Source organism: Aulonocara stuartgranti (assembly GCF_965226115.1).
Source record: "Aulonocara stuartgranti genome assembly, chromosome: 9".
Lineage (NCBI taxonomy): Eukaryota > Metazoa > Chordata > Actinopteri > Cichliformes > Cichlidae > Aulonocara > Aulonocara stuartgranti.
This window is the reverse complement of record NC_138960.1, coordinates 16,045,923-16,059,851: the sequence shown is the minus strand read 5'-3', so window position 1 is coordinate 16,059,851 and position 13,929 is coordinate 16,045,923.

Genomic DNA, 13,929 nt, shown 5'->3' with positions numbered 1-13,929 from the left:
TTGTACTTTAGGTAGTGATTTCCACCACCGCGTGTAGGAAGTGAGAGTGAGAGCTATAGCACAGTAAGAGTTTTTTATCCTCCTTTTTTCCAAAAAAGAAGAGTTCTTTTAAATTCAAACACAGAAAGATATATAAAACCCATGCATCTATTTTCTTTTGCTTATCCGCTTACTTTGCTTTCTTTTTCTAATCTCAAATTCAAAGAATTAAATTGCAAAAAAAAACTAAATATTTTTCCCTCCTTACACCTTAGTGCACAAATTAGTTTTATTAGGACATTTTTAAATTTCCTTTGGTAAATCTGCTCTTTAAGGGGCTGTTTTTTAGTGACAGTGAGTCATAAAATCAGCACACCTCTGACCCATGATATTGCTCTGCTAGCTATTAAAGCATGAGCTAATGGCCCAGGAGAGTTTTATATAATGAGCAAGGTTAGCTGGTTGCCTCATATGCTCTTTTATTGGCTAGATGAATGAATATGTTTTACTGTTCAGGACAGAAAAATAATAATAATACTGTAAAGAAAAAGAGAGGCATAGTGTCTGGGGATGTTTGACAAACAAACTGATAAACGAACCTTTAATCCATGGACATTGAACTTTGAACTTGGCCTTTAGGTGTCCTATGCCTTAAGCAATAGTTTTAGGTGTTTCTCTGTTTGTAATATTAAGTCCCTGCCAAATTTTCTGGTGCAGGAGTCTGAGTCAGACTTTGTGCATCGCACCTTATGAATGCTTATTGTTTATTGACAAAAACATCATGGCTATTAGACAGCTGTGGCTCAGGAGGTCGTCTACTAATCAAAAGGTCGGTGGTTCCATCCCTGGCTACTCTAGTCTGATGCTGAGGTATACTTGGGCAAAATACTAAACTCTAAATTCCCCCAGATGCTTCCATTAGAATGTGAATGTGTGGGGGTGAGTGTTGGGCAAGTATGAATTAGTGAATGAGACTTATAGTAAGAAAATGCTTTGAGTGCACAAACTGAGTAGAAAAGCTCAATATACATTCAGCCCATTTACCAAAACATATAAGTTGCAGTTATCTCTGTCTAAACATTTGAGCTCGTGCTCACATGCCTATTGTGCTCTATTGTGTTCTATTCTATCCATTTTATACTGTCAAAGTAAGGTGTTCATTACATCATCTTAACCTGAGTCAGTTATGCAAGTACTGTATTTTACCCCATTACACATTGTGAGTTTCAGTCAAGCTAGAGTAGAGTGGAAACAAGGACTATATTGCACACATTGCTCCCAGACTGTCATGCAAGGATTCCAAATGGAACAGTCAACCAAATTTACGATTCTTACCATTACCCGCAAAGCAGAGCTCCTCATTGGATCAAATAGACAAGACATAAAAATAGCCTTCGGGGAAATTTGTCAAGCTCCTTAAACCTGCACAGTAATTTGAGGTTTGGATCAATTAAATTGCAATGAAAAATAAATCAAGGTGAATTTGTCCTAGTTTAACTTACAAACACAATTAAGAACACGAAAACAAGCATGATGCTCCTGGATGACTGACATCTCCAAGCGTGCATATTCTCTATTATTCATCAAAGTAACCACAGTTACTACATAATAAATTAAAACGATGATAGACTATAGGCTACAGTTTCAGTTTGTTTGCTCATAAATCCGCATGGCCTATTTTAAACTCACCAGGAATCCGTGCAGGTGTCAACAGACTCTTTTCAAAGTGGAACTACTTCTGGAACAAAATCTGTTACGATGTCATGATGACTTGTGTTAAGTTAATTTTCATATGATATGATAAATGCATGGCCAATTCAGGACTGCTAACGTAGTCTAACATAACGGTCTGGACACGTCATTAGTTGTACCTCACTAGTACCAGGCTTTTATTTTTCCATTTTGAGGTGATAGCATCACACAGTCGCTGGAGATTTGTCAGCAAGTTTTATTTAGTGCCAAGTCACAACAACAGTATCGTCAATGCACTTTATATTGTAAGGTAAAGACACTACAATAATACAAAGAAAACAACAATCATATAACCTCCTATGAGCAAGAGCTTTGGTGAAGGTGGAAAGGAAAAACTCCCTTTTAACAGGAAGAAAACTCGAGCAGAACCATGCTCAGTGAGGGGTGTCCATCTGCTGTGAGTGCATAAAGGCAGGACAAAGACATGCTGTGGGAGAGAGCCACACATAAAAATAATAACAAATAATTAAATGCAGAGAGGTCTATAAACACATAGTAAGTTAAAAATGGCGATTGAAGAAGAAGAAGAAACACTCACATAAAGGAATTCCCCAGCAGCCTACACGTACTGCAGCGTAACTAAGGAAGGATTCAGGGTCACCTGATCCAACCGTGCCACTAAGCTTTGTCAAAAAGCTGTTTTAAGAGAAATCTGTCTGTCTCCTGAATACAAACTGGAAGCTGCTTCCATAGAAAAGTGGACTGAATGCTGAAAGCACTGAGCATCTGAGGTGATGTGGTACTATAAGGTCATTAAGATAATATTGGGCCTGATTATTCAAGACCCTGAATGTGAGGAGCAGGATTTTAAATTCAATTCTGGATTCAATTCTGACAGGGACCTGAAGATGAGAAGTCAATATAGGAGAAATATGCATGAACTAGTTTGTCACTCTGAGACAGGATGTTTCTAATTTTGGAAGTATTCTGCAAATACAGTCCTACATTTTTGCTTAATATGTGCATTGAAGGTCCTGGTCAAAAATGACTCCAAGATTCCTCACAGTGTTACTGGAGGCTAAGGTAATGCCATCCAGAGTAAGCATCTGGCTAGAAACCACATTTCTAAGATTTTTAGGGCAGAGTGCAACAACCTCAGTTTTATCGGAATTTAGAAGCAAAATGAGTATAATTAGCTGTTGAATCAACAGAGGGTGTACTTTGGATAAAGCATGTGAAGATTATATGATGAAATAAGACGTTATCTATACTTTTTTTAATTAAATTGGCTATGCAGATAAGCTACACAAAAACAACACTGTGGGCTGTAACAGGAACAGGAAGTGATACTCTGATACTACAGAGAGAGCCAACACCAAGCTGCACATTCGTTATGCAAATTTCCCATTCCACCAGCTCCCAAAGGTGCTCTATTGATTGAGAGCTGTTGACTGTGGAAGCCATTTGTGTACAGTGAACTCACTGTCATGTTCAAGAAAGTAGGTTGCGATGATTTGAGCCTTATGACACGGTCTGTTATCCTGCTGGAAGCTGCCATCAGAAGATGCGTGCACTGTGGTCATAAAGCAATGGACACAGTCAGCCGCAATACCCAAGTAGACTGTGGCATTTAAACAATGCTCAGTTGGTGCTAAGAGGAGCAAACTGTGCCAAGAAAATGTTTCCCAGATCATTACACCACCACCCTCAGCATGAACAATTGATACAAGGAAGGATGAATCCATGCTTTCATGCTGTTTACATTGTTCTGAACCTACCATCCAAATATCGCAGGCGAAACCAAGACAACAGACGAAGCTTTTCCAATATTCTCTTGTCCAGTTTTGGTGAGCCCATGTGAATTGTGAAATCTCTGTAAACCAATGTGTGTGATGGAAAGTTTTGAAATACTCACACCAAGAAACACGCCACCTTCAAAGTTAATTAAATCCTCTTTCTCCCCCCATTCTGATGCTTGGTTTGCATCAACAACTGGAAGAAAATGGATGTATTCAAATGAAACACTTTTGATTTAAGTGGGTCACCACTTTGTGCAACATACATTAGGCTAAGGAAAAAGGCTACGTCTGCTTTTTGTGTCTGGATTGTGAAAAATCAAGGAGCAACTAGACTGTCAGTTAAGTCTGTGACGCAAGCCGGTTGTGGGATTTGTCCACATATTTACAGCCGAAGCTGTCTGGTCGGACAGTGTTGTGAATGGTTAATATTTCTGTGGATGACAAGGGTAAACAGAATGAACTTGTGATGGCAGTTCACAGCCTCAGGACGGTCGGACACGGATAGCTGGCTGACAAAATACCCTTAATCCTCATCCCTTTAGATTAGGGAAACAATGCTTGCAACAGGAAAGGGCAAAAAATGATAACTGCTGACCTGACAGAGAGCCAGCATGAAAATTGCTTTCCGGATTATTCTATTTAAAATATGCATTCACATATATTACTGACCCAAGATGGAAGGTATGCTTTTATTTTCTCATGAGTGTGGGAGAAGTTGGGTGTCACATTAATCTGTGGTTTATGTATTCAGCCTACATTTCCATCCAGTCTACCTTCTAGTAAAACCAGAGGTATAGGAGTCCAATTTGTTGCTCAAGGACACATTTAAAAATGAGGATGTTTTACTATAGTACAGAGCCATGATGCCATTAAGCTGTTTTTGAAATATCACTTTTTTGAACATCTATTATGAGCGTGCATTTCTAAGACTCACTACAAAAGCTTTTTCATAAGACAAAAAGTAGCAGTAAGTCATTGCTTTTAATACAGAATAAACAATAGAGGAGTGTAAATCAGAGTTTCAGGAAATAAGTCACCTTCTCCTTGCACAGAGGGTAAAAAGCTGAGTTAACCCACTTTACCAGTGGGATTGAAGTCTAATCTTTGCAATATTCCTGTCATCCAGCTGTACTTCTCATTCAAAATACAATGAGCGTGTTTATATTCAGGGCCACAAACCCGCATGAATCTCCATGATTGTAAGCAAGTCAAGTGTGGATTTTTAGAAAAAGATTGCATTCTTCTTAACACATTTTCATTCTATACTTTGATGTTTTTTTCATACCAACTTTTGTCTGTATTTCAGTGTCTTTTTATAAGCATGTGCATAACAACAGAATGGTAAAAAGCATATTACTGTTGTGTTGTGAGAAGAGGAAAAGGACAGGGTCTCGAAGAGAGTAAGGGCACATAAAAGAACATTGGCACCCAAGAGCATAGTTCATTGTAATGCTAAATAGGAAGCAGGAATGACTCTGCCTGTGTTTATCTGCCAGGCAAAAGTTATCACACCCAGTTACTTCAGCTTAGAGGCATTCATAGGGCGCTTTTTCAAGTGCTACTGATCTAGCCCCGTGCCAAAGGTTACGCAGATCAGCAAAACCTACTTGTAAAATGCAAATGCTGAATAAGAAATTAGAAATGAGACTGTAGAGGATAGATAAGGTGGCACTAGTCAGATTCTGCACGTTCGACTGAAACTCTTGCAGGAATTTGTATTATGACGTGAAGACTTTTGTGTGTAATGCTGGCACCAAAGGACTGCTCTGCGGATGCACAAACCTTGAACCACAATAAGCAATTCGATACACTTGTTCCAGCTGATTTCACCTACAGCTGGAAGAACAACACGACTGCTCGGTCAGGGACCACTAACACTTTTTACACTTCATAAACAATTTGTTGTTTTTAGAATATCTGCAAAGAAGTGCCACAGGCGTATAGTACATACAGTTTAGCAGAGTGCAGGGAGAACACGGCAAGGCCCGTGGATTTGCAGGATTACTGAGGATAGGAATGATGTAGTTGAAAATAGGAAGATCATGTTTCCACCCAGCTCCATTTCAGGAAAATCTGGGTTAAATGTTCTAAAATAATGCATTTCTAATCTCATGTTTTTTTTTCCTCTTTACCTTTTGGTCAACAATTTGACCGTGTGCATTTGTGCATGTGAAGCTGTGTTGTCATTTTGCTGTCTTCGTTTTTTTATCTTTTAATCCTAAATCAAATCAGTTCATCTTCACATAAATTCAGTGAGATAAGTCATAATGTCCCCATTCCTTTATATGTTGTCCAGAAACACAAATGCAGAAAACAGGGAAATGGGAAAACCTCTTAATAATAGATGAGCCTATTTGGGACAGTGTCCAGTCCAACCGCAGGGGTTTGTGTCCTAATATTTCAACAACAAAGTGGCGTGCATGCCCATGCTGCTCGACTGCCACCAGTTCTAATTCACCCTTGGTCTCTCTCTTTTTCATTCAGCCACGTGCACACATAAAAAACTCCCACCAGCACAGCAGGTTAACGTCATCACTTGTGAAAAGTGCAGCAGAGTGTACATACACACAACATTGCGAACAATGAAAATTTTTTGCTGTAGAAACTAGAAACTTGAATAAAAGGACCATTTTTTGTGGAGACAGAGAGAAAAACAAAGGACCGCAAGGTGTTTGTAGACTTGGTTCATGAAGGTTGATTGAATGCTTAGAAGATAAGCTCGACGACATTAGATATCCCAGTGGGTAGAGGATGGGAGGTTAATCTCATTCTCCATGATGATGTATCCGAAGTGACTCTTTTTGTCGGTGGTATCGTGAACACTCCTTGGGTTCCAAGGGCAAGGAAAGTGTCCATTGGAACTGGTGCATTGATTGCTCCAAGATTTGATTAAACCCTCGGCTGTACTCCAAATGTAAGACAATAGCATTGAGATAATCTCACCTTCTCTCCTCAGGTCACACATAATGCAGTTTAACGATATGGCTGTGCACTCCTCCTGTGTAATACCTCACCTAGGACATTTCCAGCTAGCTTTGGGCTTTGTTGAGCTATGCCATGTCTAAACTGCTGCGATACCAAAAGCATGTCATTAAGTCTTGTGTGTCTCTTCTTCAGGCTTTTCACCAGGCAAGCAACACCCACTACTATAGAATTCATTTACAAGGGAAGCGAATGGAGGCAGTTTGGAGAGGCTTGTGCAGCTTGTGCATCACAAATCAAGAACAAGGCCGTTCACCTTCAAGATAAAAAGTTGGCAGAATGGGGTTCATTTTTCTTTTATCCAATGAGATCACACCTTACTTTGAAATGACAAGACGGAAAGAAGTTGAGCGTTTTGGCAGTGATGGACTACCCACCGGAGCGTAAACCTGAAGACAAGTGTTGGGGAGGCGAATCTCAGAGCAGCCTTTTTACTTCTTCTGACTGTTTCCTCTGTAATGCTTTTGTGGTGGCTTTGGAGTGCAATCACAGCGCTTTTCCTCTTGTCTACAGCCATCTGCAGTTTGCAGATTTGAGTGTGTATGGAAACAGGTCAGAAACAAATTAGAAACCAAACTTTTGCAAATTCCACAACTGTCCACCATGTTCCTGTGAGCCAGCTGGGATGCTGATGTGATCCAATGTTTGCAAGTTAGCTGATGGCACTAACAAGCGCTATCTTTATCATCCAAAGTGGTGCTGTGTGTGCTTAGATTTAAATCCCATTAACTTTATTTCAGGTTGCTGTAGAAAAACCTTGAGTTGAAAATATGTTGTTACTGATTTGATTGCTTGATTACTATACTGCTTGAGATACTGCTTCCTCTAGTCATGACAATATGATGTCTTTTGAATGAGAGGCAGGGCAGACAGCGCTGGGTGGGAGGGCATGAGATCTGTTCCCATGTAAAAAGCAATTTACCTTTAATCACAAAAGAGGAAAGCTTGCTGTTAGATAAATTATCATCCAAAATGGCTACGCTGATAATTAAGATCTAATATTTAGAAAGAAATGTTAAGGTAAACACCCTAACAACCCTGCAGTCTCAGATGGGTCATCGCTGCCCAAAGGGCAACTCCTGTGACTCTTAAATAGGACGCCAGTCCATCTACTGCAGCCCATGGCTAACATCTTTATTAGTCCTCATTAGCAGCCTTCCTATACAAATTTATTCACTGCAGATTACAAAACCAGGCTCTGGGGTGGGAAACCACAGCCCGGTAAATCATTAATTGATGATCCTGCAATTCCAGTCCCGCTACAGTATTTCTCGGAGCTGTACGAGGGCAGACTCAAACTAAAATCCTCACATTCACAGCCTGAAACATTCTCCTCACTATAAGATCATTTTCCTAATAGGGTCTGCGGAAAGGCACTGTGTTTCTCCAGCAAGGATCTTTAAATGACCTTGTCCCAATCCATTCCTCCCTAAAGCTGCACATTTATTTTGCTGTGCAGTTTCAAAGTTATAATCTTCAGGGGGGAAAAAAGAAAAGAATACTGTATATAAAAGGCCTTTGTCTCACAGGATTTAACAAAGGATATGGGGATTAAGTTGTCACGAACTGGGTATAGTAAGTAGGGTAGGGGTTCTGAAATAATACTTCTGCCTCCCAATAGGGGAGTAATTTCCTTGACTGGATGGGTTCTCCAAAAAAGCGTGGGTTTGCTATTTCTGGGAAAGAAAGATCTCATTCACTCACAGTTAAATCAGAGATCCTGCTGAGGTGAGATGGTTGCTCTTCTGCTCTGTCTTCTTTTCTTTTTTTAGACTCCACAAATTTAGAGTTTTCCAGTCCATTTTGTCTGCTCAGCTCACTCCATTAATTTCTCCGATGCTCCACTGAATCCTTCTGTAATGATGACAATTAACCTGGAATCACAGTAATATTAGAGACTGGAATCAGTGCACATCAGCCTACGACGAATGCTAATTGACTTGATTGTTATTAATTTTGACATTACGTTCCAATTAAAGATAGCAAAACACTGATTTCATTTTCTTTTCATTTTATGGTTGGAGATTAAGAGGGCATTGATCACACCTGAATGACTCAGTGTGTGTGTAGCTAATTAAAGACTGAGATCGCAATTAAGATAATGAGTCAAAGTTTTTAAATGGAACATGCAAACAGTTTTTTAACCCTGTCAGTCAGGGGCCCATCCCTTTAACCACTCAGTATATAGTTTAATGCATGATACCATTAACACGCCTAGAAAAATGTCCTTAAATGAGTGTGACAGAACAAATATTTGCCGTCTTAAATTCACCGTAATGTCTGGAATGTGCTTCTCTGGGCGGCCACCAGCTTGAATCTAACATAACTCATTGCTGAAATTTGGTAAATGTGAGTAATCTACAGTTGTCCATTTGTATAGACATGCGGAGAGAAGCATGCATGTAATTCCATCTTTAGGCAAATTACATGTTTTCTACACAAATTAGTGACGAGCAAAGAAAGGAGCTTCATGCACAGGATTAAAAGATGGCATAGCATGTTTAGATGCAATCTCCGATCTGGTCACGCCTTTTTCTGGCAAGATTTTCAAACTGACTTTATCAAAATGGTAGAAAGTGTATACTGACAAATGCTCTGACTCAAACAGTTTTACAAGAATTGTGTTTGAAATGGCTTTTTCTTGTAGCCTTGGAAAACATTAATATGATCACAGATCAACACTGGCAAATTTACACCTCAGTGTTCTCAGGTAGAAAGGTTGGTTTGGGAAATTTTTATTGTGAGGGGAAATGAACAGCCTAAATCACAAGCTTTTGTTGTCGGGCAGACATTGTGAGATTCTGAAAAACCTTTGGATAATGTTGAGCAACAACAGATATTTCACACAGTAGAGCTGAACATTGAGGTTCATAAACACTTAACATTTATGTTACCCTAAGATCAAATGTTAAGTGTTAAGGCTACGATGGAACATGAGCTATATAAGGAAGCTGCATATAAGGAAACAGCGCATCTCATATTTCTTCATGATAATTTTACACTTACAATCATCAAAAGAAAGACTGTGCTCTTGATCTGTGCATATGCAGAGAAGAGGACTGTAGAACTTGCAAATCTATTGGCAATTTATGATTCATTTGTGAAACAGGTTGTGCACCATTTGCTGCAGTAGAGCTCTTAAATCACTCTTGTGTAAAAGACACCCACTACCCAACCGTCTACCGGCAATAACCTCTACACTCTTACTCTTCTGCTTTGTGCATAAAGGGCACTCTGTTTCCTGCTTTAGTAGTAAACTCGAAATTATGAAGTCAACAAAGGTCCAATATGTATCTATTCGGGGATACCCTTTGCACAGTTTATTTCTGTAACGGTTGAGTGGATTTTCATATTAAGCTTTTCTTAACTTTGCGAAACAAGAAATTTCAGTGAACAGAGCTGCCACGTCTATCATAATTAGCGTAGGTTACAGAAATAGAATCGGATTGCCTCCTCTTGTTTCCACTGCTGCTTAATTTTCTGACTTTATGTAATGGCAAGTTGCCAAATGGAGTTCAATAAACAAGGTCTCTGTGACTTCATGTGCCTTTCGTTCAGTCACCCAGTTGCTTGTAATTTGCAATTGTGAACATGAATTAACCAAAAACAGAACTGCAACAAAGTCAATGTTTTCAGTCTTGTACAAGAGGAGAAATCACTGGTGTGACTCCACCATTACACTCTGAGCAAATCAGATGTGTCGATACTGTTTTGGGAGTTTTGATATACTCAAGCGAGAGAGCAAAACTCTCCACAGTCCTCATCTGAATTCATTCAACACCTTCTGATGTAGCTGAAAATCAGACTATAGGTAGTCAGTACTAACAAATATAGTCTTTTAGGTGGGACTTCCCCAGTTGTTAAGCTGTTTGTTTTATGAGATTTAGGCACTTTGCCAAGATCAGTCTTAGACTCAGTCAATTTACCCATGTTAATCAGTCAGCTGCTTGTTCTTGGATACGAATTAGGGGTACGTGTCAATTAATTTACCATCTTCCTCGTCCATTTCTTCTTATAATAAATGACACCCAGCGGTTCTTTCCTTATTTCCTTCCATATTTTAATTGTGAAAGTAGGCATGCGCTCCGAGGTGCAATGCCCTTCTTAGGCTAGTTGTTTAGAAATAGCTCATTAACAACAATACTGACACGCATGAGTGTAATTACATATTTTGCCTTGGATTTCCTCCAGACGCGAAGCCTGACCTGATTTTCTTAATGACTAAAACCTCGAGTCCATGCTGGTCCCAAAGACATTTCTGCACAGTGACTTTGCAGAGCAGTTGAAAGGGATCTGGCCTAATTAAATGGAATATCCTGATGCAATGGGGCATCCTAAGGAGCGTGCAGTAGGATGTTCTTTGATTAGAGTGGTAGCCTATTTATTATTGGATGGAGCGAACTTACACTTACCTTCGTAAGTGTGGCCGCTGATGCTCAGTTTCTCTGCCTAATGCAGTGAATATGATTTGTCCTTCATTTTTTATTCATCTTACTTTTACATAACTTTCAATTGAAAAACATTAATGACTGGGAACTATGACCCTGTACTGATAGTAAAGTTCTAGACAGAAAAGTGGCTACATGAAGTTTGAGTGAGGGGAATTGTTTCACTTAAATAAAAGCTTTTTGTGTTAGCGCGATGGTTTATCTACCTGCTTGTTAACTAGTACAAGGCAAAACATAAATAAAACAGAGTTTAGTAATAATGGATTATAACAGACTGAGTAATGCCATTTGGGCTGAGTCATGCATTAAATGACATATTGTAGCTTGGCACATAAATGTCAGTGACATTAGCTGCTTTAATGCTTTGCCTCATAGATGCATTTCATTTTTATTCATACTACAAAAAAATAAAATAAATAATAAACAGCTTGGTGCTTTTATTCATGAAGATTCACACCTGTATGTGAACCACTTTGGTGTAATTTATAACCCATTCATCAACATTAGGCTCTGACTGATTATTCAGGTAAGGCAGAAATGCACATTTTAAACTGCACAGGCATGGCATAGCGATACAGAACAGACAGGTGAGTTCACAAAACTAAGGTTAGATGGGGAGAAAAAAATGATGTGCCTTAATCCCCTTTATCACAATCAAACCGATCAAATTCCATGCTGTGTTACTTAATTAGGGCATTTTCCTGATTAGAAGCTCCCAGTTCTAAACTGATTACAGTTTAATATTCCCAGACTTAAAAAATATAGACTCGCTCATGATTAAGAACGAAGCCTGTCCAAAATTGTGTCATTTGTAGCATCATAATTGACCCGCGTCTGCACATATTAGCCACAGAAGTAAGCAGAATAAAATAAACGTTTGAGGGAATACAGCATGCGGTTCTTTAAATGTGAAATGCTCAACTGTATAAGTAAAATAATTCCTCATAGGCATCGCAGCTCCTTATATCTGGCCCCGATGGTGTTTCTTTTTCCTTTTTCTCATAATTTTATCATGTTCTTTTCTTTCAAAGCTTACAAAACGCCTCTTCAGAGGAGAGGAAAAAATAATAATTATCACAGTTCTAGAGTAGAAAAAAAAAGAAGAGGTAATTAGCACCAGTGAATTAATCAGAGATAGAAAAATTGCAATTATACTTGTTCTTATTAAGTTCCATTATTTTCTGGACCACCATGAAATGATTTTTGCTCGTATTGCATTCCCTTGTAGAATTTATTAATAACAACGGTGTATTCTTTTAAACTTAGAAGTGTTGTGTTACAATTTAACTTAATCCTATTGCTAAAAGGTCAGTCTGACACAGGCTGGGCTGCATTAGAATACAAATACGAGAGCCTTAACTCTAACAAGGAGCAGTTCTCAGGAAGCCAAGTTCAGCTGCAGACTGCTATTCAGGCCAAAACTGAAATCGCCTAACATAGTTTTCTTTTTATTTCTGTTCACTTGACTATGACATATGACAGCAGACTGCATGAAAACAGTAGTTAATAATGTGTTCTTCAAGTAGTATAACGGAGTACTCTTTCTTTCTTTATGCTTATTATTTGCATGTCCATGTGGGGAATCTCCTACACACTTTTGAGGTAATTTAACATTTTTACAGTGCAGTAAGGAAGACTTCTAAGTAAACATGGATGTAAAAAAAAAATAAAGAAAACAAACAAATAATCTTCTTCTTCTTCTTCTTTTCTTCCACCATCTCCAAGCCATACATCATAACAGGTCTTTATACAATCTTATAAACGTTCCTCTTTACTCTTGCAACATAACAATGTTGGCTTTATTAAATTAATGTTTTATTGCAAATATTTTATAAGAATGGAAGGGCAGGCCATTTGTTCAAGGAATTATTAAGGTATTAAGAATGCCTTGTTTAGAGAAAAATTCCAAAAGGCCCCTTCAAACCTAGAATATACTCCATTGTGGACAAGAACATGAACAGCTGGAGACTTGACAGCCTGTTATACTGTAAAGTCTGCCACCAGGTGATGATAAAATTTACGTCACCGGAACCTGAGCGGACTCGGAGACACGGAAAGTATAATGTAAAAGCAGGACTAACAGACATTAAATCCTTAAAAGTATAAAGGCTACACTGTAACAAACGTCCATGATTCCAGGAAATAACTGGTGACTAGATTCCCCACCATGATGTTGTGACTTTACATTTCATCGTCTATAAGCTATAATAAATATAAGCATTACAGTATAATACTGTCAGCTGTATGCTTATTGTTATTCAGTTATTTTTTGTGTGCCATTAATATTCTGAGAAAACAGTTTCTTTCTGAAAATGTATGAAACTACTGTTGATGTATATCTATAAAAACACCTTTCTTCATGTTCCGTCTGTACCTTGGATTGAGTGTGTTGTCTTTTTTTTAAGTAAGTGAAGTTATCTGGAGCCAGGAGGGTTGGGGTTTTCATGATTCACCTATTTGTTGCAGCACACAGTTACAGGCTTGCTATTACTGCTGAATAATTGCTACAGAAGCGCCAGTCATGGTGAGTCATTGCTAGCCAAACCTTATAGCTGTTCTCTGACGCATATCCACTGGAAATATGATCACACAAAAATCAAAGTCTGCACACAACATAAGCACAACACTATTGAACTGAGAGGCTCACATTTGCTTTAGCCTCTGCATTGGACAGTGCTAAACTTCGCTTTATCTGAAGGAAAGGGGTCACTCCTTCTTTTTTCATTGGGTCCAGTCACCAAAATTAACATTGTGGTGTGATAATACTTCACTGTTCTTACTTTGATGTGTGAGCTGGTATGTTAGTTCGAGTGTGTGCAATATTCTGATTATTTTTCCTGTTTTGTTACCATGGTTTATCCGCACTTCTTCTTTATTGAATCAGCGGTAGTGAAGGCAGGTTTGCAAATTGTGCACAGCTGTGAAGAATAGGAGAGAGGTTTTCTGAAGTCACTGACATTTTTTACTGGCATCATATGGATCAACACTATAGCCAGTACATATAATAGGTGGCCATATTTAAGGCTTAT